This window comes from Gadus morhua, chromosome 15, assembly GCF_902167405.1.
Source record: "Gadus morhua chromosome 15, gadMor3.0, whole genome shotgun sequence".
In the NCBI taxonomy this organism is placed as follows: Eukaryota; Metazoa; Chordata; class Actinopteri; order Gadiformes; family Gadidae; genus Gadus; species Gadus morhua.
Window position 1 is genome coordinate 24804705 of NC_044062.1, and position 27787 is coordinate 24832491.

A 27787-nucleotide genomic window follows, 5' to 3' on the forward strand; every position below is an offset into this window, starting at 1 on the left:
GGCGCGCAGGGGCTCAACGTTCAGTTTATTACATCCCATAATTCATTACCAGTTTCAGTGAGATTTTTTTTTACTCAGTAACGCTTGTGCTGTAAAATGTACCGAAGTACATTACTCCAAAGAAAATGTACTTAAGTAAAAGTAAAATTACACATTTTAAAGTAGTTAAAAAAGTACAAGTACACAAAAAAGCTACTCAATTACAGTAACGTGAGTAATGTAATTCGTTACTTTCCACCTCTAGCAGCTAAATCCCGCGAAACCGTCGCGGGGAAATCCAAATCATTAAAATGATCAATTTACTACGGGAAATCGACCCGTGGACACGTCGGCCCATCTACATATTGTACCATAATACTAAATAAAACCAAATATTAATGACCCCCTTCACCCAAGCCTCCACAAGGGCAAGAAAAAAATCTAATATATGAAGTAACGCGCTCACACTAACTAGACTTCTTTATATAACTTAACTGCGTGCTGAATCCAACGTATCGTAATATTATTTCCTGAAAGAAAGGACAGCACTGTTGCATTCAAAACTTTTAATCGCCAACAACGGACGTTTCCCTTTTTCAGCGTGTAATGGCCGTGAAGAAGCCATTACACGCTGAAGGGCGCGCGGCCCGAAACGTCCGTTGTTGGCGATTCAAAGTTTCGAAAGCAACTGAGTGCTGTCCTTGCTTTCATGAAACCATAATACTACAACTCCATTTCTAAATTACGCTTAATTGGGAAACAATTCTGCTGCTTACCTTGCTATGCCACATGTAAATTCCTTGGCTGTCGGGTGCAGCCTGCTGGCAACGACGACTAATGTGCACACAGCACAGAAGTGTGCCCCCTCATTACAAATGCATTGAACCGGAACTGAAATCACACGCAGCCTCTATTTTTTTAACCAATCTGATCGCAGTTGATTTAGTACGTCAGGTGTGGCCATAATAAGAATGCATGTGCTTTTTCAACTTGAAGGGACTTGGGCAATACCATTTCAAATTATTACATAACTAAAAACGAAATGTTATTAAATGTTAACATTCAAATACACATTCACACAGAATGCACGGTTTTAATCCTGTCAGATAAGCACACTGCAAGCCATCTCATAAATAGTATATCTTAGTTTTTTTACAGCTGCCTGTAGGACCTTCTACACTTCAAAGTGAATGTATTTGTATATTTATCCTGAAATAGGTCCTTAATAGGCTATACATTATTAGAAGGGGGATTCTTCACTTGCATGTGAAAGGGTTAAATGCAACTATTCATTGTTGTCACACTATGCCATCAAAACTAACTTTGTGTTTTTTTTCTTCTTCATTTGCATATTTATGGGACACTGAAGACCATTCAAAGCTCACGGCAGAAAAGGTATCAAACTTGCATTTCATAATTGTATCCGATACACACAGAGATGGCCTCTTATTGGAGTAAAAGGAGGCGAGTCGTGTCCAAAGCAAGGGAGACAGAGAACGAGATTTTGCAGCAATTACATTTAATTACAGTTAATCAGGCTGAAAATGCCCCCCCTAGCTTACCAGATCTAGCACTGTGTGGGACAACTTCAGAATTCGAGAACAGTCCTTGCCAAAACACTACAGACAGTGATGCCAGTGAAAGAGAGGATTTTAGTGGGTTATCCAGCTCTGATGAAAGTGAGCCTGAGGAAATGAGTTTACAAGCTAAACTAATGCAATGGGCATCAACTTTTGGCATTACTCTTGTTGCAGTTACCGCTCTTCTGTCAATATTGAGAGTACACCACTCTGAGCTGCCTAAAGATGCCAGGACACTTCTTGGCACTCAAAAGAAAATAGCTGTGCATGCATTAGGTGGTGGTGAATATCACCATTTTGGATTGGCTAAGGGAATTTTATCAAAATTGAATTCAATCCATTTGCCTATAGCTGCCTTCAGACAATTCGGTTACAATTCAACATCGACGGTTTACCCATTTCTAAGAGTTCAAAAGTTCAGTTTTGGCCAATTCTGGCGATGCTTGATTGTGATTACACAAAAAACGCTTTTATTATTGGTTTGTTTTGTGGAACTGGAAAACCATCTAGTGTGTATGACTACCTCAAAGAATTTGTCAATGACCTTACCCAGCTACTGAGGAATGGAGTGACCTTCAGAGGTAAACCTCTAAAGGTGATGGTGTGCTCCTTCATTTGTGATGCTCCAGCACGTGCTTTTGTCAAACAGATGAAGTCCCACAATGGCTACTCTGGGTGTGACAAGTGCAATCAAGTTGGCGTGTGGCAAAATAAAATGACATATCCTGAAATAAATGCCAGGCTTAGATCAGACGAAGACTTTGCTTTAATGTCAGACACAGATCACCACCTGCGACCTAGTCCCCTTACTGGCATTGTTCAGATGGTAACCCAGTTTCCATCTGAAATGTTGCGAAAGCCTCAACTACCATTACAACATGTAGTCTAGAGACTGTCAGAGGTGCATCAAACTGTTACTCCACCTCCAAGTAAGCAACCCCTTTTGTACGACATACACCAGGATGGTCCTTTGCCTCTGCAATTCAGTACTGCCAAACAGTACAGAAAGGTAGCAACAACAGATTTTCAACAAAGACTGGGAACAACTGCATAGCAGTAGGACAGGATATTGGACTGGTCCAAAACATTGTGCTATCCTCTGGTCAGTCTTCATCATCTACAGACGATTTGGGTACAAGGAATCCCATTTCACATATCCCTGCCCCTCCTCGAATAGGCTGTTTTCAGGTCCATACGTTGGTAGATGATCTTGAGGTTGAGCTCCTTGGGGATGTCAGCAGAAAATGTGTGCTTTTTCCAGACCAAGACCATTATGTTGCCATCCCTCTTCTTCACCAATCCTAATTCCTTGTCTTCTGCAATCCAAAAAAGAAAGAAAAAAAAGATTTTTTGTTATTGAACTTTTTCTTTATATAAAATACACCAGTCCTAAAATCGAATTGATGAACGAATAGCCAAAAAATATATATCTGAGTGGTGACAAACTGCTGTAAATCAGCTGTGAATGATCTGAGTAGTTAGAGTGCTTCAGCTGAGTAGCATTGTATACTCTGCTTTTTTTTTTCTTTCTATTTTTTTGTCTTTGTGAAGGTAATTCTGGGGAGGGGGCATTTGCCTCGAGCCCGGCAAGCCTTTGAAGATAGTTAGGTTGTAGATAGTTAGGCTTAGATAGTAGTTAGAGACGACAGGTTTCAGAGTACGTCTTCACACAAGTTAAGCTGGTGTATGCAGTTCTCTCACCACTTATGATAGTGATTCAATTTTCAATTAAATTGTATTTGTATAGCCCTTAATCACCATTACAGTCTCAAAGGGCTTAACAGGCCAAATATTTCTGAGACTGATCAACTGTGATCACTGTTGATCTTGCAACATACACACTATGTTATATATAACAACAACGACTGATATATAGGCCAAATATATTTCTACAGCTTATTTTTCACACTCAAAACACAGCGATTTTTTATTTTCTTTCATTCACCTCATTGACAGATGGCACAGGTGTGGAAGGTCGTCGAATTCAAAGATAGGAGCACTACCATAGTGCCAAGCAGCTGGTTGGAGGAGGCAGGGGAGTCATGGAATTGTTTCTGGCCTCCTAGTTCTTATGATCATATCCGCCTCCAGAAGGCAGTCGCGCACCACCTTCCTCCAGGTGCAGCGTGGGACGTGCACGGTGACGTGAGGGTCTTGGTTAGCTGTGGTAAGGAAAAATGCTGCATATGAAAACGTTTCTATAAGATTCAACTTGCTCAATTTCACTAATGCATGCCATTCCCTTTCAGCAACATATGTTAAGGCAAAGGACTACCTGAAAAAGTCCTTACAGTGCTTAACATCAGACAAGACCCTATCAGAAGGAAAAGAAGGTAAAAAACAAAAAATGTTCTCCTCTCCAGAGGTGAATGGGGCCACACATTCCCGCTATCCATCAGACCCTCCCAACCCTCTAAGCCCCTTCCTTGGATAAACGACTCCCTTCCAGTGGCGTTTCTACATTAGGGGCAGGTGGGGCAGTGCCCCACCAGACCCACGAGATGGCGCTGTTGAGCAGAAGGCGCAATCCATTCCTACTTCGTGGCAAACTATATATATATTTTTATATGCAAAGTAGCGTACATATTTGTGTGAATAAACTTGACTCACAAGCATTATAGCCTTGTTTTGGAGTAATTTGATTCGTGTGTTCTACTGCCTGTGTGCTTGCTTGAATGAACGTTGTCTATATTTACGTTTCCTGTTTCCGGAGGGGCAAAGACCCACGCTGCCCCACCGTTACCATAGAAACAGCAATGAGCGTGAACCACACCGGCCAAAGTTAACATTGAGGCTAGGGGCAATTTCAAATTTGCCCCTAGACGTTAACTGCGTAATCTACGTATTCTACGTAATGTAGACTTGGATAATGCGAAACCCGCGAAAACTCTACCCTGAGACTAAGCAAAAAAAAAATACAGTGAGAGTGAGATCAGGAGTTACAGGAGATTTACAGAAGAGTTCGCTATCGGTAGTTTTTTAATGAATGAATAACAATGAATAACGTAGATTATTTGCTGAGGGTGCAATTCAGCACATTGCCGCCGGAAGAAAAATTAGAAATAAAACGTTTGGGACCACACAGACCAGACGACTTCATTCTGAACCAGCCTGGTGAGAAAACCAACCGAAATCTCAAGATGGAGTGGTTTGAAAGAAAGACATGGCTAACTGCGAGCACAACAAAAAGAGCACTGTTTTGCTTTCCATGCCTTCTTTTTGGAAATACCACAAGAACGGTAAAGCATGAAAGTAGCAAAGCTCATATCAATTGCGCCATGAAATTGGGACTATTGGGACGGGTCAACATCATGGCACAGCTGGACAGTGCTTATCAGCGGTGCATTTTAGAGCACAACAAGCAGGCGGAGGAAAACCGATATGTACTGGGGAGACTGATATCGTGCCTAAAGCTGTGTGGGAAGTGTGAACTGGGTCTGCGTGGTCACGATGAGTCGGCCGACTCTGTAAACCCAGGCATTTTTAGGTGCATTTTTTAAACGATGTGCGAGGGCGACACCAGGCTGAGACGTCACTACGATTCGGAGCCTACGTTCAAGGGGACATCAAGCACCATTCAGAACGAACTCCTGGATTGCATGTTTGAGGTCTACAGGTGTGAGGTGGCCAAGCATTTGCGGGACACCCAGTTTGTAGCTGTCCAGGCGGATGAGACCACTGATGCCTCATGCAAATCGCAAATGGTCATAGTCCTGAGATACATGGTGGACAGCAGCGTCACAGAGCGGTTTCTTGAGTTCATTGAAGTGAAGGACAAAACTGCCATTGGCCTTTCTACTGCTATGAAACATGTCCTCGACCCACTGGGACTGAATGACAAGCTCATAGCCCAAACCTATGACGGGGCAGCGGTTATGCGTGGCAGTGTAGGCGGCGTGCAAGTACTTATTAAGGAAAGCTACAAAAACGCAATATTTGTACATTGCTACGCACACCAGCTGAACCTAACTCTGCAGCAAGTATGTGCATCCAGGATCAGTGAGCTGAAGGTGTTCTTTGCTGATCTGTCTGGATTTGCCACGTTCTTCTCCACCTCACCGAAACGAACGGCGGCTCTGGCAGAGACATCGGACAGGCGGATCCCGCTGCCACCCGGCACCCGATGGAATTTTAAAAGCAGGACCGTGAATGTGGTATGGGAAACTCGCGAAGATATACTGGAGTGTCTGGATAACATTCGCACTAAACCAGGATGGGACAAGGTGTCCATCAGCGAGGCATTCGGCCTCTCCATTCACCTGCGGGATCGTACGTTTCTCCAGCTGCTGGAGTTCTTTGCCAGAGTTATGCCAGAAGTGGTTGTTTTGTATGGCATACTACAGAAAAGAGAGATTGACGCATCTGGGGTGAATCGTGCAGTGGAGAATTTCAAAGTGCACGTGAAAGAAATCAGAGAGAAAGCAGATGAGATTGGTAACCAAGCCAGTGAGGAGCCGGGCACATCAAAGCGCAGGAAAACAAATACGCCTGCCGTGATGAAGGAGGCCTGTGATACGATGATTGCGCAAGTGGAAGACCGGTTCTCACAGAGTGACCATCTTATTGCCGCACAACTGGTGGACTGGGAAATCTGCACTGTGGCTGTTCAAAGCCATTCACGACAACAACCTGCAAGAGGCCTTGTCTGAAACCTGCACTCTACTCAGCATCATCATCACAACCCCCATGACGTCTGCGGAGTCTGAGAGGAACTTTTCAACGCTGAAAAGGATAAAGACTTTCACTAGGAACACGATGGGACAGAAGAGACTGAACGCCCTCTCCATGCTTTCTATTGAAAACACCTTCATTAATGGACTGATGGATTTTAACGACAAAGTAATCGAGAGGTTTGCTCAAGCAAAGAACCGTCGAGCCAACTTCCTTTTTAAGTGATCGGCATTGGTGAGTCAAAACCTTTTTTTTTTTTTGGAGCTGAAGGAGATCGTCTTTTTTGTTTAATAAATTATTGAAGTTATTGAATCTATGTGTCTGTCTAATTGTTTTACTTTAATCAATGCTATTGTAGCGACCATGGGACAGTTACATAGTTTGTGTGTTATGTGTTACATTATATTTCGTTGTCCGTTATGCCAGTTGTTCTATGTGCATGTATTGTGATGTTCTTCTTGTCATTCAGCGTGGGGGCGAATCATTAGGTCAGCTGGGGGAGGGCCTTGGAAGAACCTGAGGGTGGGGGCCTGCACGCGAGTGAGACCGTGTTGGGGGTTGCCGGGGTAACCGGGGTTTGTTTTGGTCCGGTTTTCAGCTGTTGGTGACAATGTTGACAATGTTGTTACAACGTTACGGGTTTCAGTGACCTGGTTTTTGGTTCATTAAAACTACCTTCAACTACTAATGACTCGACATGATTATGTCACCGGCGAGGTCGTTACACTATATTATAGTGCGTACCATGTTGGCGCTCTGAGATTCTTTGGAACGTTTGCGTTTAAAATATAATGCAATATTATTATTATAATTTTTATTATTATTATTATAGGCAACATCTTTGTGTCGTACTGAGCGCTAAAGCATGTGAAATGTATTTATATAGGATGTCTGCCCCCTGCTGGCACTCAAAATGCAGCCCATAGTATACCTGACTGGTCTATATACGTAGGCCTACTGTTATAATAATCAGCTACCTCTATTTTTCTGACGTAATATGACGTCATATCAATTTGCCCCATCAGAAATTTCAGGCTAAAATCGCCACTGCTCCCTTCAATCGATGCGCTCTAACCTCATGGGCTGCTGAGAGAGAATGGCATAAAACTAACAACCTATCAGATTTAACGGAATACCAGTAACTATTATCATCTTTTGCTTACAATGTCACAGCAGCGAAAAGGTCTTGTTACAATGACAAGATTCACAATACAACTGACACCCGGAAACTGTTCTCTACTTTCAAATATCTACTAAACCTTTCCCCTCTTGCTACAAACCTCACAGCAGACCCTTATGCTTCATTCTTTACTGACAAAGTGGCTGCTAATAGCAGGCAGTTCTCTGAACCATCCACAGGCAACTTATCATCCCTCACTACCTTCGAAAAGCTCCTGAAAACTCAGCTCTTCCTAGAATGACTCTTGTCCTAACACTTTTTAACTTTCAATGCACTCTCTTCCATCTTTCTATTGCACTTAAACTTCAGACAGTGTTCGGGTGACTAGTGACACTTTTTGGCACTCTTAGCAAGGTTTTAAATAGTGTTGTAGCTTAAATGTTAGTCCTCTTGTAAATCGCTTCAGCTCAAAGCATCTGCTAAATGCATAAATGTATATGTTCTCTGTTAATATTTCTGGTGTTACCCACTGACTGCCATGACTGTCCTTGCTTTGTTCCAAAGGCCAAACTCACGCTACCTGCAGGAGCCAGCTGGAAGAGTCCAGACCACTAGGGGCCCGCCGCAACACTTTTTTGAAGGTGCAGACCTTTAGAGTTAAACTGAACAGCAATGAAACATTTTAGAAATTAAAATATAAATATTTCAGAAACGGCTGTTTGACTGCCCATTTAGTCTGAAATTAAACTGGCACTTACTATGCTTCAAGGTGTGGACACTGATGACGAGGCACCACCCCCCCTAAGGAAAACAGCCCGACAATCTGTAGATGTAGGGCCAGGTAGGAGGGGCTAAAAAATATGTTGTATGTGTTTACTGGTTAATGCCAGTACAAATGGTACTTTGAAGCACCATTTGAAACAACAGCATGTTTAACACAAATGTTAGAAATACCATTTGGCTCTCTTATTCAGTTTTGAAGTGTTTAATTTTTTTCAGACATCAATAGTGAGTGGCTATTTGGGCCATCGACCACCCAAAGAGGTAATTTTACTTATCAATAATTGTTCCTCATACATAGTTTTCCCCATCTGCCCCGTTGATCATTGCTTCACCAACACGTTTTTTGACACATTTCATTGTTGGTCTGAATGGTTGAAGGACTACCCAACTGCATACAAAGCCATTCCTCTTGTGCAGTAAAGAATACACCACACACACACACACACACACACACACACACACACACACACACACACACACACACACACACACACACACACACACACACACACACACACACACACACACACACACACACACACACACCTCTGTTGTTGGCATCCCAGGACCAAGCCGAACTTCCTCGATATGAGGCTAACTGATGGTTGAACAAGTAAAACTTAAAATATTGTAACTTACACACAATTACATGAAATTATTATTTTTGTATTCCAGCTCAATCAAATGGCAGCCAGAGACTTGAGCTACTACATCTAGGTAAGCGTCAGTAGAACACCTAATTTCAACATGTATTTATTGAACATGTATTTATATTAATTTCTTACAAGGTAAATCTTACAAACTCTTCCTTAAATACACTACTTTGAAAAAAATACTTGACACTTGACACTAATCAATGACTTTTAAATATAGATACAGTCCAACCAAGCCACCAGCTATTGCATGTTAAGTCGAGGAGACAAACATTCTAACCATTTTTTCATCATTATCATACACATTATAATTAAGATGAAATGGGAAAGTACACCAAAGTACACCAAACCCCAGAAAACATTTCTAATAAGTAACTTACATGAACAGATATGGGAATATCTAAAGTCGTGGAGCTGCTTTCCAAAGTACTGGAAGAAAATACATTGATGAAAGCGGAAATTACCAACCTGGGGAGTGAAGTGAGGGCGCTTAGGACGCTTTTCAATTAGCAGAGGCTGTTATGAGAGAAACCCCCTGCGAAAAACCAAAGATGGTAGGTACAAATCTGCACTACCCAAAAGCTAGTCAAAGTATATGTGTAAATGAATAAAACCATACCTCTTTTTTCCAGCCATCCACTACATCACCCAGTATTTGTAGGAATTATCTTTCAAAACAAAATTAACACATTACTCATTATGTGAAACAGTGAGGAGTTCACCTAACCTAAATTGGTACATACAGTATCTCACAAAACCCTATGCCATTTTTTCAAATGTTTTATTGTATCTTCTCATGGGATAACTCCATAGACATGAAACTTTGATGTAACTTAAAGAACTCAGTGTAGAGTTTGTAGATTATGATAGATTTATTGTCACTATGGGCGCAATGGTCATGTTCATAATTAAGTGTACTCAGTTATGTGGCCAGCTGTTTAGTTGTTAATGGATGTGTTTTTAGTCATATTCTGAGGACAATAAATCTATAGTTCTCTACAATACGTATAATGACTAGTTTAAGTTATAATAAAGTTTCATGCCAAGGGTTATCCTATGAAAAGATACAATAAAATATTTGCAAAAATGGGAGGGGTGTAGGCCTATTCACTTTTGGGAGATATTGTAATTATACATGTTACAATTATCAATGTTTCACTTGTTTGTTTGTTGGTTTATTATGTCTTGTCAGATCTTAAAGGTCCCATGACATGCTATTTTATGTATTCTTTAATATAGGTATTAGTGGGCAACTAACACAGTATTCAAAGACGTTCCCGAAATTCAGCCGCGGTGCAGAGTTACAGCCACTCCGAGCCAGTCGCACATTGAGCTTCCCCCAAATGCGCTGTTTCGGTGGGCGTGTCAAGGAGGAGGGTGGGGGTGTGGCCCTGAGCAGCTTGCAGCCACGGTACCGTGCGCTCTGTTTACAGTGGATGTATCGCAATGGCGAGGCGCACTCAGCCTTTAGCCGTGTTCTGTAAATATTCTAGAACACACGGGAGTCCTGGAGCTCTATATCTAAATATTATCATCTAGCCTACACAGATATCTATATCATATAATATATATTATCACGGCCAAAAGCTGTGTGAGCCGATATTATGAATCTCAAACGACCGCGTTGGATTCTCCGACGTTCCTGGTTCTTCAACGTCCACATCAATGTGAATACACACACTGTAACGCAAGTGTTTCTTGTCGGTTCTTTGACGTGTCTTGTATTTCCACAACGAGACTGTCGTGGGGGTTATCTGAGCCATGGTTGAGAAGGAATTGGGGGAAAGGAACTTAGGTTTGACTCGCTGAAGTACATGAACTGCGACATGCCGCCGGTTGCCGCGAGGCACCATCGCCCGGCAGCGGGCAGCCGGCAGCAGGCAGCGCGCGGTTCAGTCGACTTCAGGTTGATGTGAAAGTGGAAGAACCAGAGACGTCGCAGAAACCGACAAAGTCGTTTGTGATTCATAATATCGTCTGGAGGCGCACACAATATGTTATATGATATAGATATCTATGTATTATATGATATTATTTAGATATAGAGCTCCAGGACTGTAACGCAAGTGTTGTACACTTCCTTGTTATTTGGATAACCGTTCTGCTGTTGGTGTGATGGCGCATGGAGGAGAAAGGGATTGTTGGCGGCGAATGTCTCCCGCTTGAGCCCCGCTGAGGGACCACCGCCGGAGGCGGAGGTGCATAAGCGCTGCCCGGCAAAGATCCCTTTCTCCTCCTTGTCGTGGTTCATGTTCTTGAACCACGTCAAAGCCAAAGTTCCTTCCCCCCAATTCATTCTCAATCTTGGCTGAGATAACCCCCAATACGAGTCTCGTTGTAGAAATACCAGAGACGAGAGTCCGACGTGTTATGCGCCATCACACCAAGAGCAGAACGGTTATCCAAATAACAAGGAAGTGTACACCACTTGCGTTACAGTCCTGGAGCTCTATATCTAAATAATATCATATAATACATAGATATCTATATCATATAACAGATTGTGTGCGCCAGTCCAGACGATATTATGAATCACAAACGCAGGGCCGACGGACTGCGGGGACAAAGGGGACAGTTGTGGGGGGGCCCACGGCAGAGGGGGGAGCCCATGAAAAAAAAAAAAAATACTTATCGGTCATGTCTCCCCCCCCCGTCAACAATCGCTCCATACCCCCCCCCCCCCCCCATCAACAATCGCTCCATGCCCCCGTCAACGTAGTACCTATAGTATAGGGGCCCAGGATTTGGTGCTACGGCCCTGCACAAACGACTTTGTCGGGTTCTGCGACGTCTCTGGTTCTTCCACTTTCACATCAACCTGAAGTCGACTGAACCGCGCGCTGCCTGCTGCTGGCTGCCCGCTGCCGGGCGATGGTGCCTCGCGGCAACCGGCGGCATGTCGCAGTTCATGTAGGCTACTTCAGCGAGTCAAACCAAAGTTCCTTTCCCCCAATTCCTTCTCAACCATGGCTCAGATAACCCCCACGACAGTCTCGTTGTGGAAATACAAGACACATCAAAGAACCGACAAGAAACACTTGCGTACAGTGTGTGTATTCACACACACACACATGTGGCGCTCGCACGGTCGAGTCTCATTGGCGGGCCAACATCTCTGGGCGGGCCAGGCAGAGTAAGGGGAGGAGCTGAGATTCATGATGACGTCATGAGAACAGACATTCCAAATCAGCGCGCTTGAGCCTCCGCTTTTTCAAAGGCGAGCAGAACAGCTAGTGCTAGTTTTACACCAAACGCAAGTTTTAGCCACTGGGGGACCATAGGCAGGCTAGGGGAACTCATATTTGTGTTAGAAAACCTCACAAAGTGAGATTTTCATGTCATGGGACCTTTAACATTCAGTCTAATTGGAGGGCACACTGCAAAAGAGGCCGTAAGAAGGATGTTGCAGAGTGGCCTAACAAATAACCTGGCGTGTCGCTTCAACTGGGCAGGGAAAGGCTTCAAGGAAGCCTTTAAAAGCACTGTCCTCAGTGATGTACTGTTCGGTATGTTTGCCAAAACTCAGTCACACCACACAAGCATCAGACACAGATACCACTGATTAAAATAAATGCTTTTAAAACAGCAAGTCCATTTTTTAATATGCACTATGGGTAGTCTTCTGAGCTATTCTTATTTCATGTAAAATCAGAAAAAGTAAATTTATAGGCTACTATGCGATCTCAGTTTTGTGTCCAGATGCAGCAATTCTTTTAACACTGACAATATGTTTGGTAGCAAGTGACTGCTACGCTAAACCCCCACTAGCTAGCGAGCTAGCCATCAAGAAACCAAGCTAAACACATACAGGGCTCACAATAAAACGGTCGCGTCAACACATTGTTTAACAGACTATCAAACCACATTACAAAGACGAAGTACACCCAAGGGTAGGCTACTTACAATTTCAACAGCAACAAAGCCAAGTCGGCGTCCGTTTTGAAGTCTTCGGATTCCCTTACTTGACGCCATTCCGCAAAAGCTCGCCCTAGGTTCACTCGTGTCTGGTCTATTCTCTGGTCCAACTTCTTCTTATTCTCCTTCTGTTCCACCGACAGTCGCCTCTTGGGTCCCTTATCGGTCGATGGATCCATGATGAATGCAACAATTGCCTCGCAACTGGCTTTTTATATACAACCGGTGCCATGTTTGGGGGTGTGTCTGTGCCGTAAAGCATTTTCGAAACTACAATCTGACTACATTTTCGAGGCGCGATTGGATACTTATGCTGCATCACATCCGGATTGTGTCTGTCCGAACAGAGCAAGTTGCATATTCGCTTTTTCCTTGGAGAAGCAACTTGGGGCAATGACACACCCACCAAACGACCCAGCAATGGTTGTAGAACCATCAGAATAACTCTCAACCTGCATAATTAATGTAATTTTGGCTAAAAAAGTTGCATAGTGGGCCTTTAAAACAACAAGCGCATCTTGCAGGCAGGGAAAGGTGAAAGGTCACGTTGATAGCCTATGACGTCACCCAGTGGCAGCAGCGCACTGAGCGCCGGTAAAAGAGGCTACAAAGTACAAACTTTGCTTCTATATTATTACTTTTAGACATTTTACTCTCGAATAATTGATTCACATGTTAATGTTTAATTGTTCATGTGTAAATTTACAAAGCATTGAAAATTTAAATGACCACTCAAAAGGGCACTTTGGTCCTTCAGAGAGAAAAGGGCAGGGGCTCGGGCACCCATAGCCCCCCCCCTCTGCACGTGCCTGCCGTAGGGTGTGAATGGGCCTTACGCCTCGTTTCCACATACGTATGTTTTTCGTGTCCGTGCTTCCGTAAATTTACGGAAGGAGTCGCTAGTGTTTTACGTACGGGCATGAATTTATTTACGGACAAAAGATGTTAGGAGAAATCAGCGGATTGTTTACTCCGGGTAGGAAATGAGTGCCCAAATGAAGGAGTTCAAGTACCTCGGGGTCTTGTTCGCGAGTGAGGGTACTATGGAGCGTGAGATTGGCCGGAGAATCGGAGCAGCGGGGGTGGTAATGCGTTTGCTTTACCGCACCGTTGTGACGAAAAGAGAGCTGAGCCGCAAGGCAAAGCTCTCGATCTACCGGTCGATCTTCGTTCCTATCCTCACCTATGGTCATGAGGGCTGGGTGATGACCGAAAGGACGAGATCGCGGGTACAAGCGGCCGAGATGAGTTTTCTCAGAAGGGTGGCTGGCGTCTCCCTAACTCGGATTAGAGCCGCTGCTCCTTTAAAGGAGTCAGCTGAGGTGGTTCGGGTATCTGGTAAGGATGCCCACTGGGCGCCTTCCTTGGGAGGTGTTTCAGGCACGTCCAGTGGGGAGGAGACCTCGGGGAAGACCCAGGACTAGTTGGAGAGATTATATCTCAACACTGGCCTGGGAACGCCTCGGGATCCCCCCGTCAGAGTTGGTCAATGTGGCCCGGGAAAGGGAAGTCTGGGGCCCCCTGCATGAGCTGCTCCCCCCGCGACCCGACCCCGGATAAGCGGATAGGAGACCGGTACTTTGGAACATGAGGATCGACATATACAGAGATAAAAACAAAACCAACAGGCTTGGAAAGAGATCGCTGAGGAGTTTGGCCTGACATACGTACATTCTCGTATGCGATCCAACCGTCTCCGACCGAAAGTCCATTCATTCCTATGTGATTCTCCGTAATGTCCGTTTTTCCTCCGAGACTCCTCCCCTCCGTAAAATTTCTGTCCGGTATGTCCGTAATACACGTTCAAAAAATGTAACTTTCGCCGTCGTTTTACGGAGATACCGTATGGAAGTTTTTATGTTTTTCACAAAACATGTAAGTACCTGGCAGGCAAACTCCTCGCCGATCTCTTTCCAAGCCTGGTTGGTTTTGTTTTTATCTTATGTCGATCCTCATGTTCCAAAGTACCGGTCTCCTAAAAACGGCCATTATCATACGTTCCCCAATCTTTTTGGCTGACCGTAAATAAATTCATGTCCGTACGTAAAACACTAGCGCCCCCTTCCGTAAATTTACGGAAGCACGGATACGAAAAACATACGTATGTGGAAACGAGGCGTTAAAGGGACCCTGTGTAAAAATTACTCCCATCTAGTGGTAAAATTGTACATTGCATTCAAACTAATAGTGCTTGCTTGTTCAAAAACTACGGTGGGCAGTATGTGCCAAGAAGCTGTGTCATGACATCCAATACTACCTCATTCGAGTGATGATGAGGTTCATTATTTCAAACAGATTTCAAACTGCATTGAATCATTAGTGTAAGCTAATGATGTATGAGTAATTACTCCTCGAGCAAGATAGTGAATTATTTCAGTCATCATTCACGCTGGCTCAGAGTGAAAACGTGTTTGCATTTCCTGTACCACGTAGTGCTTTTTGTCCCTCTCGGCAGTTCATAGACTCGGCAGTTCATAGACCAGAAGAACATGGAAGCCTCCATGAAGCCTCCTCCTATGCAATCCCCCAGGAACACTGCATACTTCCGCAATCCACCAGTGCTCAGCGGCCAAGCCTGGTATTGCAGCTGTTCAAGCGGGCTGTGGACGGGTCCCTCAAATCATGGGACCCAGAAGTAGATATCTCTGTTCACTTCAATGCAAGTGGGGAACAGGAATGTGTCTCCGCAAAAAATTTCTGGATATCAATCAAAGGCTCATAATTACCTTCATGCCATGTCCTAAAAAAAATTATGTTTTTTCTTTTGAAAACGCCACCTCAAGCGTTTTATTAGCTGGGGTGTGCAGCTGAAAGGAGACGTAGTGAAACAAATGGCATCCGAGAGGGCCTAGTTCAGTGCTCCGTTAACGTGTCCGATTTTTGGACTGGTTCATCTGCTGCTCAATAACTCTCACAGGTCCTCTGCTTGCGATCATTGTGATTCATCATGTATTGATCCATTTATTCAAAAGATCCAAAGACAAAGAACAGGTGCATTACGGTATCATTTTATATTGTTGTTGGACCGGAGTGGGGGGATGGGCATGCGTTCTATATTTCTGCATCCGGTACGTCATGAAATAGGGCGTAGCCATAGACCCATGATGGGGTAGCATATCGCTCCTTGATGTTACCCTGCGCCACTGAGCAGTTTACAAAGGAATGAATAGGCGCCATTTTGGAATCCGTTGTCCGAGATATCCGAGATTATTTAATCTAACCCGATCTAAACTCTATCACCCAAACACGGCGGCGTTTGGGTTTCCTACCTCGGACTCCAGCACAGCCACGGCCGACAACTTTCTTTATTCTGGGTGGAAATAGTAACATAGTTACGCCATTAAATGCTTTTATGGAAACATTTTTAGCGAGAAATGTGCATTTTATTTTCATAATGTTCGCTCGGTGAATGTGAAGGATGTTTGGTTTGATAGTTATGACGAAGAGGGAACGCTCCGTTCACTTGCATGGACAGTCTCTGGTTACTAAGCAACCTCAACGTCTTGGCGGACTATATATCTGCTGATCAACACTACGAATGCTGGAAACACACCAGACACACCATGTGAAGTTATTTAACCCGATTATTGTTATTTATATCCGAGATTATTTAATCTAACCCGATCTAAACTCTATCACCCAAACACGGCGGCGTTTGGGTTTCCTACCTCGGACTCCAGCGCAGCCACGGCCGACAACATCTTTATTCTGGGTGGAAATAGTTACATAGTTACGCCATTAAATGCTTTTATGGAAACATTTTTAGCGAGAAATGTGCATTTTACTTTCATAATGTTCGCTCGGTGAATGTGAAGGATGTTTGGTTTGATAGTTATGACGAAGAGGGAACGCTCCGTTCACTTGCATGGACATGGACTCATCTAGGCGAGTGACGTAGGCGCGTATGGCGCGTATTGCGCGTATGCGACCATTTTTGACACAAAATGGTCAAGCAACATTTTACGCACGTATCTCGCGTAAAAATTACGCGAGATACGCGTCTGGTGTGGCCGCACCTTGAGACACACGCAATTCAACCAATGCACACGCTCGAACCTGGTCTCACGAAAATACGTGACTCTGTCACGTTATTTAATCGATTGAAACGTGATCAGGGACACGTAGGCCTATTTTCTAAATTTTGTATTTCAATTGGAAGTAGGCTATTTGTCGTGTCACTAAGCACGACTTCCAAATTAAGGTTCTGTCCGGGAGCGTTCTCCCTAATGTCCCTTATGGAGCTCCGTACAGATCATTCATTGTTGAAAATTGTCTGTGATAACTAACAAATGACAGCTTTTGGCCACCCGTTTCTACTTAACATTGTCTGTGATAACTAACAATATGACAGCTTTTGGCCACCCGTTTCTACTTTCACCTTTGATACTGAGAAATTGTGACAATACACGGATATATTAAATGCAGGTGCGCTGCTCTGTAGGCAAACCGCGAAGGAAAAAAGGGTAGCTGCTTCATCTGTTCTTTTTAGAATTGTATGTCTTGATGTTTATTTTATCTAGCCATCTATTCTCTTGTTTTTGGCTATGTGAATGAACGTCCGCGTCGATGCCTCGATCGCAAGTCCAGTGTCGCGAGCGGACGTTGCCATGACATCTAGAAATCCCACCGTATTTAATGGGTTGTAGTGAGTGTAACATAATTCACCTACAGTATTTTGTTATGTGTTGTTCTTTCAATTGTGTTAGGCATGTCGTTTACTGTCTTGGTGGTTCAGGGATCGCTGTCCCTTTAAGGATTACGAGCGTCTCATGACGTCAGAGCCCATGCGGGATTTGTTTACTTTCAGCACGTTTTGATTTCCTGTTTCTCTCTTACTAAATAAACGAGTCACACAACTGTGAGCTCAACGTGCGAAATTGTATCTCTCTCTTATTGCAATTTACACAGGGTTAACATTAATATTGATGTGTAGGGGTTGATTATAACTCGTGAATAATATTGTTTAGACCACGGACTGGGGGAATACTCGTATTCTGATTGGCTGCAGTGCGTGCATTAACTCCTGATATAGCCCTACAGACACCTGCTAAGTAGTTCCAGTCAGTGTTTAGATTCTCTGCCCGAGCCCGAGCCCGACGCGGGCCGGGTCGGGCCAACCCGGAAGTGAGCGTCGCCCTGGATTCCCTCGACAAAAAGCCAACGGGTTTTGCCATTGGATTTTGGATTATTGCAGAAACATTTGCATCTTTGAAGCACCTCCTGAAAAACTAAAATATATAATAAATATATAAATATATATATAAATATATAAATAAATATATAAATATATATATAAATAAATAAATATATAAAAATAACCGTGCTCCAAAGAAAGAAATGTAAACCAATGCATTCTGAATGGGAGTGTTTCTCCGATTTTTCCATGCTACACAGAACGAATTGTAAACCCATGCAAATAAAGACTACATGGTCATAATAATTTAAATATCATTAATATCCTGAGTGTGTAGGGTGGTATTCTATTTTTTTCAACGGGGCTGCATCCAGTCACTTGACCGTTATGGTTGCTATGGTGGTTGCTATCGACCGCCCCCTCTAATCCTTACATGGCTCTAAAAACCACGCGGCAAAGGAGCTGCCGTCAATTGTGTTGTTTTTGTCGTAAACTAGGGTCCGATGGTTAGAAAATAGGCAGATATTCCAAGGTATCCTTAAAAGGCAGCTTGGATGTTTTTATTTTCTGCAGTTTAGACTTCTACTATAACCTATTTTGGAAAGCAAAACACCAAGCTCATTGATTTAACGAGGCAGGGTTATTTGAAACAATTTATTAAATAAATACTTGTGAGATGTCATTACTTCTCCTGAGTTTGCTTCCTATTTATGTTGAGTATACACCCCTACTGTCCACAAGCATCCCCCCCCCTCCCCATATGGATTTGGAGAATTGTTGCCACGTCCCAGTGGTGGAGGTATCATATATATGAAAGAGGGCATTCAATTATACTATAATGATCAATTAGGAGGCCGAAGCCCTAAAGGAAGTGATGCAATAGGTGACTGAGGGTCAACATTTGAGACCCCCTTTTATCAAAGGGGGTCTCAAAGGACGCATACGCTTCAACCTGTGGCTCCAGCCCTACAGGAAATGACTCAGCAAGTGCTCCATCTCGTTGCACCTGCACCCAGCGGCTCGCTTGCAAGATTTTGGCCTGAAGTTCTTCCCAGACCTACACCCTAGCCATCCAACATGCATATCTGAGAAACAGGCCTCTCTTTAATAATGACAAAAAGTTATGAGAGAAATAAACATGAACTTTTTGTTATCCCATAAGCGGCGTGGTGCTGGCTCCTTTTGACCTTTTGACCCCAGACTTCAAAAACGTGGCCACAGGCCAGCTGTGTCTACACACCTTAAGCCACAAATGTACACCTCCATCCCACAAAAAATGGGGACTAGAAACTAATCTCTGTCTTATCTACATTTACTGTACTGTTGGAGGTCACGCCCCTTTTCCGGCCTTTTCGAGATAGCCAGGGATACTTAAATTTTTACACATATTTCCCGGGGCCCCGAGAACGACATATCCGAGATTTGGAGTTCTAGCCCTTAGAGAAAAAAAGGTTTTCCCAAATGGACTGTCATTTGGACAAAGCCCCTCAGAGGTGTTGCCTGCAAGACCTAATGGTTCAGAATGTGGTGGAAAAACAGTTAGCTGAAACACAGTGTCCATCCTCACGGGAAGGCATGATAATCATGTGACATGGTTATCAAAATGTTCTTTCTTTGGACGGTTTTGGACGGCATCGACTCATTTGAGCCTGGGGGCATGCAGGACAGCTGTACATATGATCTCTGTCAGGTCTCCCAACACAACCCTCGTGGCACCACCTTCCACAGGTGTCACACTGGATCTGAAACACAACAATTCCCCTCAGGATTAATAAAGTAAATCTTATTTATGTTATCTTAAACCGAGGTCATATTGAATGGGAAAAAAGTTCAGTCTAAATATCTGCGTAAAATGTGTGTCTTCTCCTGTACCAGACTGAATGAATGATTGATCTTTATTTGTCAAAGTACAGGTACAGGTACCTCGAAATTTGGGAGAGCTCCCCATGGTGCTTAAAGAAAAATAGGACAAGGAACATACATAAACCATATATATACAGTATGATAAAAAACGAACATACTGTGTATATATATATCTAACTAAAACTGATACATCTAATATAAATCTAACATCTAATATAAATCTAACTAAAACTGACACATCTAATATAAATCTAACTAAAACGGATGCATCTAATGTAAATGTAACTCAGGTAAAGTGCAGTTGAAGTCCTTAGAAAGTCAGTGAGGCAGGTAGATAAATAGATGGTTCGTAGGGAATTGCACAGTTCCCTAGACAGGTTGGCATAAAGAGCAGAATAAAGAATAAATATATTGTTGATTTATACCATGGTTTATTATTTTTTTGTTCATTTAATGCATTTATCTACTTAATATAAACTAAGACTGTTTTAACATACGCAGTCATGCAAAGACACAGGCAAGGTTTGTATATAAGTGTCATAACAACGTCAGCTGGAGAGGACGCTGGCGCTGTCTGTTTGCCGCTTCTCCAAGCAATTTTTGGGCCAATTCTGGCCAATTTTATTTTAAAAAGTGATTTTTTGTGGACATATAATCTCTACTTGGTTCCCTGCAAGCAACATCAGCGACGAAAAGCAAGCTTATGGACTGTCTTTAGTTGTTCCAGTGTTATTATGAAGAGCCGTGTAGCTCACTTGCTATTTTGGCGTCCCTAGCAACGGCTAAACCAAATGTTTTCAGGTCATTTGTCATCATATCTGTATTTGGACACAATTATTCATGTCTGCGACAGTGGTTACATGGGGCCGGGGAACGGCCCCATTTAAGTTTTAAATTAATTAATTTGCCTTGTAGAATTCAGCAAGATTAAAAGTGCAAATACATCAACAAAATTCATATAAATTGGCAACCTTGTGTGGTTGTTCAAGACACACTGAAGGCATTTTGCCACCATAGGTTTGCAGAGAACTATATACAATATGCACACTGAAGGCTTGATGCCACCTTAGGTTTGCAGAGAACTATATACAATATGCACACTGAAGGCATGATGCCACCATAGGTTTGCAGAGAACTATATACAATATGCACACTGAAGGCATGATGCCACCATAGGTTTGCAGAGAACTTTATACAATATGCACACTGAAGGCATGATGTCACCATAGGTTTGCAGAGAACTATATACAATACAACTGTATACAATATGCACAGTTGAAAGGGGTGGGGTGGTGGTGGGGGTTGTGAGGGCCGCTGAAACCCCAGTGTCCATCCTTACGGGAAGGGGGGGGGTTGTGATGAGGGTTGTGAGGGTCGCTGAAACACAGTGTCCATCCTCACAGGAAGGGGGTGGTGGGGGTTGTGAGGGCCGCTGAAACCCCAGTGTCCATCCTCACGGGAAGGGGGGGGGGGGGGGGGGGGGTGGTGATGAGGGTTGTGAGGGTCGCTGATACACAGTGTCCATCCTCACGGGAAGGCGTGATAATCATGTGACATGGTTATCAAAATTTTCTTTTTTTGGACGGTTTTGGACGGCATCGACTCATTTGAGCCTGGGGGCATGCAGGACAGCTGTACATATGATCTCTGTCAGGTCTACCAACACAACCCTCGTGGCACCACCTTCCACAGGTGTCACACTGGATCTGAAACACAACAATTCCCCTCAGGATTAATAAAGTAAATCTTATTTATGTTATCTTAAACCGAGGTCATATTGAATGGGAAAAAAGTTCAGTCTAAATATCTGCGTAAAATGTGTGTCTTCTCCTGTACCAGACTGAATGAATGATTGATCTTTATTTGTCAAAGTACAGGTACAGGTACCTCAAAATTTGGGAGAGCTCCCCCCTGGTGCTTAAAGAAAAATAGGACAAGGAACATACATAAACAATATATATACAGTATGATAAAAAACGAACATACTATATATATATCTAACTAAAACTGATACATCTAATATAAATCTAACATCTAATATAAATCTAACTAAAACTGACACATCTAATATAAATCTAACTAAAACTGATGCATCTAATGTAAATGTAACCGAGGTAAAGTGCAGTTGAAGTCCTTAGAAAGTCAGTGAGGCAGGTAGATAAATAGATGGTTCGTAGGGAATTGCACAGTTCCCTAGACAGGTTGGCATAAAGAGCAGAATAAAGAATAAATATATTGTTGATTTATACCATGATTTATTATTTTTTTGTTCATTTAATGCATTTATCTACTTAATATAAACTAAGACTGTTTTAACATACGGAGTCATGCAAAGACACAGGCAAGGTTTGTATATATGTGTCATAACAACGTCAGCTTGAGAGGACGCTGGCGCTGTCTGTTCACCGCTTCTCCAAGCAATTTTTGGGCCAATTTTGGCCAATTTTATTTTAAAAAGTGATTTTTTGTGGACATATAATCTTTACTTGGTTCCCTGCAAGCTACATCAGCGACGAAAAGCAAGCTTATGGACTGTCTTTAGTTGTTCCAGTGTTATTGTGAAGAGCCGTGTAGCTCACTTGCTATTTTGGCGTCCCTAGCAACGGCTAAAAACAAGTAGCCGATGTGACATTTTCCTGGTCACTGCTGGCGTTTTTTTCGGTGATCCTGGTGAGGAATATGCCCTGGTCAACCTGCTAAGCTGTCTCTACTGTCTCGTGAATTTTCTGCACTGCCTCCCAGCTCTTCCCCAGATGCTTCGGGTCCGTACCTAGCTGCTAACAGGCTAACATCACTCTGGCTGGTTCGATGTTGACGTACTTCGCCCCACAGCGGCTGAAGTACAACAATTGCTCCATCCCACCCTGTATTTCCACCATTAAGCAGCTAGGACTATTGCGTAGACCTCGATATATTCACAGAGGCTCAGGGAGAAACTTTATTTATGGTCAGCCTGCCGGCTTCATCACATCCATCAGGTCCGCTGAGACGGCTGAGGGCAAAAGACACAACATCGCGAGATCCCCGCACTCCCGGTTGGATAGATTTCATGGAGTGGATTCCAACCTGCGCGGAGTGGATTTTAAGGCTCTACGACCTGTACAGAGAATAACCCCACAGTCACTGGTCAAATTTGAACTTTTCAACACTCAATCCATAAATAATAAATCCAGCTTGATTGAAGAGCATATCAGGGAAAAAGGACTTGACTTCATGTGTCTAACAGAAACCAGGCACCAGCCAGAGGTTTACTCTGCCCTAAACGAAGCCTGTCCCCCAGGCTACAGTTACTTGGAGGCAGCCCGCAGAACTGGACGCGGTGGTGGCCTAGCTGTCATCCACAAACAGGACCTGGAGTTGTCCCCCATGGTGCTGCCTACAACTTCCTCCTGTGAATATCTTGCATTCACATGCAAGCCCCCCCATCCCATGACTGTTCTACTCATATACAGGCCCCCAAAACCCAACTCTGCTTTCATCCCGGAAATGTCTGATCTCCTCACAGCACTCTGTACTACCTCTGCCAATACCATCATTCTGGGTGATTTAAATATTCATGTTGACACCCCCTCATGCCAGCCCGCTGCTGATTTTCTTCAGCTGCTAGACTCCCTCAACCTACAACAACATGTTGATGCCCCCATACACTCCAGAGGACACACAATTGACCTGGTCATCTCAAACTCCGCCCCCATCAGCAACCTACAGGTCTATGATCTTGGCGTCTCGGATCACAGAGTTGTGTGAATGGAGCTCCCTTTTCCTTCCTCCCACACCAAACCAAAGCGGCAGATCCATTTCAGGAATGTGAAAAATATCAACATGGATGCCCTGGCCCTGGACCTTCAACATCTCTCCTCTGGCTCAACTGACTCCCTCTCTGTTGCTGACTCAGTGGACTTATACAACCAGTTCCTGAGCAGTCTCCTGGATCTCCAGGCCCCCTTAACATCGAGGTCAGTCTCCTTCTCGCGCTCCGCACCCTGGTACACCAGTGAACTACGTACAATGAAGGCGGCTGGGCGTGTCCTTGAGCGGCGACTCAAGGCCTCTGGTCTGACCGTTTACAAACAGGCATACAGGGAACACAGGAGGGCATATGCTGAAGCCCTGAATAATGCACGGTCCAGGTTCTATTCCACAATAATCAACAATAGCCCTGGTAACTCCAAACAGCTCTTTTCAACTATCAATCACCTTCTCAAACCCCCTTTACCATCCCAATCTGATGTCACCACGGAGAGGTGCAACATGCACATCAACTTTTTTAAACAAAAAGTGAATAACATCCGCTCACACCTCTCCACCACTACTGTCCTGCCCCTTCCAACTGCTGACCCACCGATTGACTCTGTCCAGACCCTCTGCTCCTTCTCCAGCATCACAAAGGAAGAGGTGGAGGACGTCATCAGGAAAATGAAGCCATCCACCTGTGCACTAGACCCCTTCCCTACAGCTCTGCTGAAGGCCAACATCTCTGCTGTCTCTCCACTCATCACCAAAATCATTAACCACTCCCTCCTGGCCGGCCATATAATAATAATAATAATAATACATTTAATTTAGAGGCGCCTTTCAAGACACCCAAGGTCACCTTACAGAGCATATAGTCATAATTCAAAACTATGTAAAACAGACTAGGAATAAAAGGAAAACAGAGGTTAAACATGAAGAATAATAATTATTAATAACACTCAAAGACGCCTAAAGTGAAGGGGGGACCTCACTAACCACCACCAATATGTAGCACCCACTTGGGTGATGCACGGCAGCCAATCGGTGCCAGAACGCTCACTACACACCAGCTTGAGGTGGAGAGTTAGGGATGAGGTGGAGAGTGTGGGAAAAGAACATTTAAACACTATCGACCATATTTAAACACTATCGATCACATTTAAACAATATCGACCACATGTAAACACTCTCGACCACATTTAAACACTATGGACCACATGTAAACCCTATCGACCACATGTAAACACTATCGCCCACATTTAAACACTATCACCCACATTTAAACACTATGGACCACACGTAAACCCTATCGACCACATTTAAACACTATCGCCCACATTTAAACACTATGGACCACATTTAAACAATATGGACCACATTTAAACCCTATCGACCACATGTAAACCCTATCGACTGTCTACCTATATCCCATCTGCATTAAAAACTGCTGTCATCAGACCAACATTAAAAAAACCTACCCTTGATCCAGAAGTCCTCTCCAACTACAGGCCCATCTCAAATCTCCCATTTCTGTCAAAAGTTCTGGAAAAAACAGTTGCAGCACAACTCCAGGATCACCTCATACAACATCACTTGTTTGAAAAATTCCAGTCGGGTTTCCGCTATGGTCACAGTACAGAAACAGCCTTGGTCAGGGTCACAAATGACCTCCGGATGGCAGCAGACACCGGCTCCCCATCTCTCCTAATCCTCCTGGACTTAACATCTGCTTTTGATACGGTTGACCACAATATTCTCCTTTACCGCCTGCAATACACCATTGGACTATCAGGAAATGTAAAGAACTGGTTCACCTCGTACCTCACTGACAGAACTGAGCATGTCGCCCTGGGCAAAGCAAAATCACACACCTACAACGTCACCTGCGGTGTCCCCCAGGGCTCGGTGTTGGGCCCCACACTGTTCTCACTGTACATGCTCCCCCTGGGTAGTGTCATTAGCAGGCATGGCTTATCTTACCACTGCTATGCTGATGATACACAGCTCTACATCAGGATAACCCCCACTTCTTCTGCCCCTCTGCCAACATCCACACTGACCACCTGCCTGGAGGAGAAAGAGGCGTGGATGAAGCTCAACTTCCTACAACTTAACAGCCATAAAATGGAAGCCATCCTTGTTGGCACGCCACATCAGCTCCGCTCCCCCACCATCACCAATATCACCTTCTCTGGCCAAAACATCCCCCTTTCCACATCCGTCACCAACCTCGGTGTTAAAATGGACCCACAACTTAAATTTGACACCCACATCAAACACCTCTGTAAGACAGCATTATACCACCTCAGGAACATCGCCAAACTCCGCCAATCACTCACCCTGGCTGATGCAGAGAAGCTCGTCCATGCCTTTGTCTCCTCCAGGTTGGACTACTGCAATGCACTCCTCATTGGGATCCCTGGCAAGAGCATCCAGAGGCTCCAATACATTCAAAACAGTGCTGCCAGGGTCCTGATGAGGGTGCGCAAGCATGACCACATCACCCCCATCCTGAAATCACTGCACTGGCTCCCTGTCCCACTCAGAATTTAGTACAATGTCTCCCTCCTCACCCACCAGTGCCTTCACGGACTTGCCCCCCTCTACCTTCAGGAACTCCTCACCCCCCCGACAACCTCACGTACACTCCGTTCAGGATCCACTCACACCCTCCAAACCCGACATACGAAGATGTGCACCATGGGTGATCGGGCCTTTTCTGCTGCTGCCCCTAGACTATGGAACGCCCTCCCTGACCATCTGAGGGCTCCACAGATTACAGCTCTTTTTAAACTGAACCTCAAAACCCATCTCTTTAAAAGAGCATTTAGCTAAACTTTCTTTGAGGTTCCCCCTTTTAATAGTTTTTTTTTCTCTGAAGCACTTTGAGATTCTTGAATATAAAGTGCATTATAAATAAAATGTATTATTATTATTATTATTATTATTATTATATGTCAATAAGACATGGTTTAAGACATAGTTATATTGACATCCATGTTACATGTACATGTACAGCTGCTGTTTAACATTCAGACCCTAATTCACATGAATTTAGGCAGATCTCCCTGGTACTTGTTTACATCATGCCTTCTGCAAACAACCTGAGCCAAGAACTCGAAAGCGGTGGTGTTATAACAATAACTTACCCAGTCAGTGGCATCAGGTCTGTCTTGAGACCCCCCTCGCGCTTCTTCTCCCTCTCCACAGTAGTGGCACAGCTCACTGAGATCATCTGGTTAAGATATGGTATTGATTACATATAATATTTTCTTCTTATTTCCATGGGAAAATACACCATGAGTGATACATACTAACTTTCGAGACTTTTTTATATTAATTTAATTAATGATATTGAAATCCTCATGGTGTTAATAGAAGTTTGAAAATGGTTAACATACCAGTCTCATTGAGAAGTGCTACAGCAATTTCCCTCCTGTATTTAACCACTGCCTCTTGAGAGTTTGGGAAAGTAGGAGACTCCTCGGCCAGGACTTTCTCAGCATACTAAGAACATGTTTGAATAAATGAATATTCAAAACATACTGGCCCAGTTTAACTTAATCAAAATTCATCAACTTTATGTCTCTCTAGGAGTTTAAATGTTGAAAAAGGAGACCTTTTCAAAATCGGCTTCATGTTTCCGTAAAGAAATATGCAATTCAAAAACTTACTTTGATGGCAAATATTCCACATGATGTGGAATCCTGTTGTAGGCTATGTGGCACAGTGTTGGCTTTCCACCTGGACACCGTACAGCCCCTCGCTCTGATGAATGCTCTGAAAAGTAGACAAAAAGCAGCAAATTATTATGCAATTCTGAAACATCCAGTCCAGCACAATGGACAGGTCCCAGTCACCAGAGCAAGAGGTGCACTCATGCACCACCATGGACAGTACCACAGTTCTCACGCACCTGCACAGCATCATCCCATCAGTCAAGGTCATTCCCTTCACCTGTTTCACCCATACTCCAATGGTTAAATAGCAGCATTCCGCCTGCCGGGCCAGGCCATAGAACCCAACTGTTACCTTGTGGTCTCCAGACATCTTTTGATCTTGGAGGCATCGTTGCCGAGTGGATCCAACACAAGGCTCCGCTGTTCTGAGGGGAAAATGACCTAGAGAAATTTGGATAAGCACATTGTGCATGTGTCACATTCACATATCCTAATAAAATCATGGATGTGCCTTGGAAATTTAAATATGAATACATAGCGTAAGATAATGTTTAACTTACGGTGAGTATCCAATGATTTGGCTCATTCACTACCCCCAGAATGACTCCATACAATGATGGATCACACTTCTAAAATAACACACAATTTACTGTTAAAAAAACAACCACAATATA

The 27787-nt window shown here is 43.7% G+C and overlaps 3 long non-coding RNA genes across 3 annotated transcripts; 1 reads left to right on the forward strand and 2 right to left on the reverse strand.

Moving 5' to 3' along the window:
- Positions 1-1123: 1123 nt before the first annotated feature.
- On the forward strand, positions 1124-9042 carry LOC115559466 (uncharacterized). Its single transcript, XR_003979582.1, has 7 exons — positions 1124-1374; positions 3516-3726; positions 7915-7991; positions 8120-8191; positions 8350-8394; positions 8809-8850; positions 9007-9042. It is a non-coding gene; the product is annotated as an uncharacterized LOC115559466 (long non-coding RNA).
- Positions 2308-8195, reverse strand: LOC115559467 (uncharacterized). Its single transcript, XR_003979583.1, has 3 exons — positions 8109-8195; positions 3505-3721; positions 2308-2875 (listed from the first exon to the last, which is right to left on the reverse strand). It is a non-coding gene; the product is annotated as an uncharacterized LOC115559467 (long non-coding RNA).
- A 10406-nt stretch (positions 9043-19448) lies between the features above and the next one.
- On the reverse strand, positions 19449-22732 carry LOC115559468 (uncharacterized). Its single transcript, XR_003979584.1, has 2 exons — positions 22469-22732; positions 19449-19577 (listed from the first exon to the last, which is right to left on the reverse strand). It is a non-coding gene; the product is annotated as an uncharacterized LOC115559468 (long non-coding RNA).
- Positions 22733-27787: the final 5055 nt, after the last annotated feature.